Raw genomic sequence first — 5560 nt, 5'->3', positions numbered from 1 at the left:
GACCACCAACCATCATCCCTCACACAGATAAGTGCAATAGCCAACAAGTTTCCCTTCTCCCCATCCCTGTCAGATTTCCATATAGAAGAATGCTTTTTAAACTTTGTAACACTTTAAAAATCTAAGCAAGTCATGTCACTTCACTGCTTAAAACCTCTCCGATGGCTTCCTATCTCTGAGGAAAAGTTGTATCCATCATATGGTCCTCGTCGACTGGCCAGCCCTTCTGGGGGCTTCAGCCATGCTTGCTCTTTGCTTCTGCTCCTGCCTCAAGGCCCTTTGACTTACTGTTTTTATAATACTCTTTATTTGTGGGGCTGGTTTCCTCACTCCCTTTATATCTGACTATAAAAAAGCACTCTGCATCCTCCACTTCCCTTTTACTTGGCTTTATTTTCTGTATAGCATTTACCACCACCTGACCCGCTCAGCATATTAGTTGTCTGACTCTCCCCAACAGCATTTACTGAGGGCAGAAGCTTTTTGTTCATTGCTCTGTTCTCAGCACCAAGAACAGTGTCTGGCATGGAAGTGGCACATACTCAAACTGAATGGACAGTCACTTTGCTTAAAAAAAAAAAAAAAAAGACAGAGGGTACAACTTACAGGGTTTTAATGAATATAGATCATTTGACAGATACAAATTCTTCAAAACATGGGGCCTAGGGGGGAAAATAGCACCAGGAGTCCAGGAGTCCTTAGTTGATAGAATGCGGAAAACCTCTAAATTAGATTATTCTAGGTTTTGAAGTTCGATTGAAATTCAAACTCAACACAATTTCAGTAAGAAAAAATTTTGAATTTTGGTACTGGGTCTGGTTATATACCCTACTCTCTGGACATATACACCAACTTAAAGTTTTTTCTAGTCTAACGTATCTCTGTATTCCAACCAACCAATTTCTGCAAGGACACAACATTGCAGCCTTGTCTCCTTTTCTCTAGACCCTAGGTTTAGCCTAAGACGTGATAGCTGGAATATACACAGAATGAAAAGCTTTCTTATATTTGAATATAAACCCAAAGTAACAACGAAACCCTGCACATGCTTATCTATTTCTTAAATTACTTTTTTTCCTATTATCCAAGTATTTCATGTTTATTGTGGAAAAACTGGCTAAAAGTCACCCATATGCCACTGTTTATCACTGTTAAATTCCTCAGATCTTATAAAATATTCACATATATCATAGATTGTGTAAAGTAACTTTTTCATCAGCTATTATTACTCATGTATGATAGCTTAATCTTCTAAGTTCAGGCAAGGTAAGTGGCTTCGTAGCTAACGGCCAGGCTGAGTGCCAAAAAATAGTGTTTCAGCGCAAGGAACCACACAGAACTCCATTCCAGCCAGCACTGGCTATGGATTGTCCTAGATATGAAGTGAGAGAGAGATTCTTTTGTTGCTGAAATGAAGATAAACTGGAAAATTCTATTCCTGCAGAGTAAACCTTGTAATAGGACATTTCTTCCTGATGAAAAGATTATGCTAAGGGGAAAGAAATAACGTGTAATCATAGGAAACCGTTTCTTTTGAATTCTTATACTCTTTCATGTACTTGTTTTAAAGTATACTTAGCAGATGGATTGTTTTAAAGTATACTTAGCAGATAAAGTTCTATGCTAATTTCTAATCCTTTTTAATTTCTTAAAAGTTTAACATTTCTCAAGCTACCCACCTGTTGCTTTATATAAAGTCTCTTGCACCCAAGAATGACAAACTTGGCTGTATAGAGTTATATCTTTTTATTAAGAATCTGAAAATGTTAGTGGTGGAAGATTTTGGAGGTCTAGACCAAGTCGTAAATCGTAATTGTTAGTTTTTCTTACAGAGTAAACTGTGGCTCAATATGATAAATGATTTCCCTGAATTTTAGAGTAGTTTTGTCCATAATCCAAGTCTACCAACTTTCCAAATTGAAGAGCACTCTGTACTCTCTTAGAGGTTAGCTTCAAAATGAAAGTATCCACAGGTGGCTTATCATAATGATGAACAGGTGTTGGTGTCTTTTAGAAGTGGTTGGGATAGTGGTTCTTCCACTTCGTGTGTATCACTTTGAATGAGAAATCTACTGAGCCTGTTTCCTAATTTTCAAATAATATATTCAGGTTCTTGGATCATGTTTATATTTTGCATATAAACATTTTCTCAAAGGATACAAGATCGCCCTTCAAATAAATAGGACTAATTTTCACACGATCAGATTCTAAAAATGTTCTATTAATTTTTACAGATGTACATTCAGGGAAAATTACTATTTGCCAACTTTATTTTCAATGGTTATAGCACATCTGCTGAAGACCTTCAAAAACAAATTGTGAAGACAAGGAGCGATTATCACATGGGATATTTCCTACCTGATGACTTCAAAATCCGGTAATCACACACATTCTACCTTATCTCACACTTTTAATTAGCAAATTCCAGATAAGGGCCACATTTCAAGAATAGCCTTTGAGTATTTATTCTTTGCTTCAAATCTTTTCTGAAAAGAAGTAGCTTATTTATTTAAAAGTTCAGTGTAAGGAAGGCCACTTTCTCTTTAACTAGTGAATGTTCCCAAGACTGTAAGCTAAGCTTAAAAAGATTCAAACCAACAATTCAATTACATAAGACAAAGTTTGATCCAATGCATGTTAACTTCCTTCTTGGTTCAGTATTTCTTTTCTGTCAGGGAGGTCACATAAGTCAACAAATTTAACATGATTAGAATATATCCAATGGCTGACACTCACTTTGAATGGTGAAAATGGAGCTTTTAAACTTAATCTGCTGTTTTCACTGATAAATTACCATGTGAGGGCACTTGAATAACCAAACAAACCTTAGACTGATGAATCCAAACCTTTTTTAGTCAACTCCTGTATTCTGAAAAATACTATAATAGAAGAAAAAGAGGGACAAAACAGAAAAATAATTTTTACCTTTGGCTAATTAGTGCATGTTGCAAATACCAGAATAAAAAAGGTACACACACAAAATACAAAGAAGTACAGATTTTATTAGAGACTTCTTAAGCTTAGGATGAACAATAATACAGATACATCCAAACCTACTGTTGGGTTCTTTTAAAATTCTTTAAAACAGATGACAAAAATTCAATATAATAAAATACATAAAGCTACGAAAGAAAGTATTTTGTTAAAAAAGGGTATAATCTCAAGTCTTCAGGAAGGGCAGGAAATGTATAGTTCTACTACGTAAAAACATAAGTAGTCAGAAAGTAAAAATTAAACTATCTCTGAAAGAATAATCTCAATGATAATTTTAAAAATACAGTTTAATATGCTGAAAGTCCTACATGAAGGCGGACTTTAGAAACTTATTATGTAAACAAGCCTGAACTGTGTAAGACATTTCATAAATTCCTATTTTTAGTGTTCATATTTAATGATGTTAAGAGTGCAAAGGCCCTTCAAATACTGAGAACGCTTACTTTACATAAAAATAACGTGGGTTTCATGCATTTCAGACTATGTGAAGAAATACAGTTAACTATGCTCACAGATTAGTGCACTGATAAAAGATTACTGATGTTAGAACATTTTCATATTCGGGTGGATACAAAATGTTATAATTCTGGAAGAAACGGATTATAAGGCTCACCTATTTAATTCTATATAGTGTATTAGGAAAACATGAATGAGAAGAACTGAAGCATAAATTAAGATTGAACTCACGAGACAAAAAAAAAGCATTTAGATTATTTGGCTTTAAAAAGAATCAAAATCCAAAGATCATTAGATCGCCTACTGTTATCAAAAGAAATATCATGTGCACATAGTAGCATATATAGTGTTTTGACGTAAACAGAAAACACTATGCAAAAATGAAAACACTGAGAGAGAAAGGTAAACATAATACATTTAAAAAAGCAAAAATAGTAGAATCCATGGGGTGAAGCATCTCTGTAATGAATGTAACAGAGCTAATCCCAGGGTTGAGTTCTTCAGAATGAGCTCACAGTCCTACTTTAAAAAATAACCCACTGACCCAATTCTTCTGGTGTGACAAGGCTTGGAGAAATAGCAGTTTGGGCTCCTTTCACATGTGGAGTCCCTGATTAGTCTGCAGTTAATTTCAAACAGGGTCTAAACCTGTTGAAATGCCAGTATTACCAAAAGTATACATTTTCATTGCGTATCCTAACCTTTGGATTTGGGGTCTTTTCATGCCTTTTTAGAAATCCTATCCTCAAAATTAAACAAAAACATGCATGTGGCTATAACTATGTTATAGATTTGACGTGAGAACTGCAGGGAACGAAAATCAAGAAACTTACTAAAAACCAAAAAGTATTTTACAAAATACTTTTGTAAAATGTGGGACATTAGCTTATTTATTATACTCTATCATCCTAGCTTATTTTCATCAACCATAGCAGATTTTAAAATGTAGCTTACAATGAGTCTAATAAGGGACAGTATGTCTACCAATGATGCTAAAGGTTCTTCCCAGGTCTGAACCTCAAAAAGCAAGTTCAAAGCAATGTGGTGGATTTAATAACAGATTAAAAGACAAAGGCAGTCTCCAGACACTAGAGTTTAAAATTACTTAAAATTACTTAGCATTGGAGCCAGAGGGCAAAGACCAATACCTTTCAGAAACTATGAATGATTAGTTAAATGAGACTGATACAATATTGTTGCGTAGAAAGTCTTCTGAGAAAAAAAATAAAACAAACCCCCCCCGCCAGAAATCATTAATTTGGGGGAGAATTTTTTGGCTAAGCTGTTTAACTTAAAAGTAGACATCTGATAATAAAAGTTACAAGTACAGTTCTCACTGGCAAGTAATAACCATATTACATATCACATTTCTGTTGTGATAAAGTAATATAATGTCAAAGTCTGATAAAGCTTTATCTTGTTATCCATTATTATCCCTCTAATTTTAGAAGAACTAACCAATTCTTGTTAAAATGTCGGCACACATATAAAAATGTGAGTCTCAGTGAACGTAGGACGTCTGAAGCCTCAGGTCATCTTCAGTCTTCACACTCTTGATGTTCCAGGAATGATGCGCGAGTTTAGGTTGGTTCTAGGATAGGCCCAGGGGCCTGGTTTGATCTGGGATCCCTGGGACCATACCTAGAACAAACCCAAACAAAACCAAACGCCTTGGGAGTGCTTTCAGCTCAGGTAGACTTCTGGGCTTTTCACTCACATGGGCCTCCAGGGCTGTACCAGGACCATACGCCAATCTTTAAAGAATGGGAGTAACGTTTCTGGAGCTTTCTGTACGTTGCCAGATACCTGTACTGTGCCTGAGTAAGCATTATGTAAGTCATAGTACGAACAGAAGGTACTACAGGTTGGTGTAATAAAAGTGCAGAGAATACTTTGATTTGGAAATGGAGTTAATTAAGAATTTACTTTGGAGGAAATAAGAATATGTAATTCTTAGGATATAAAAGAATAAACTTATAAAAGCCATGTTAGTTTTAGGAAAAAATGACAAACTCATTTGTAGGTAGCTAACCTTTAGGAAATGCTACAAAAGTGAGAAATCCCAAGTCAAAAATGGTAAAATCATCCCTTATTTTGAGAAACTCAAGAT

This window comes from Pteropus vampyrus, unplaced genomic scaffold, assembly GCF_000151845.1.
Source record: "Pteropus vampyrus isolate Shadow unplaced genomic scaffold, Pvam_2.0 Scaffold116, whole genome shotgun sequence".
Taxonomy (NCBI): domain Eukaryota; kingdom Metazoa; phylum Chordata; class Mammalia; order Chiroptera; family Pteropodidae; genus Pteropus; species Pteropus vampyrus.
This window is presented reverse-complemented; position numbering follows the sequence as displayed.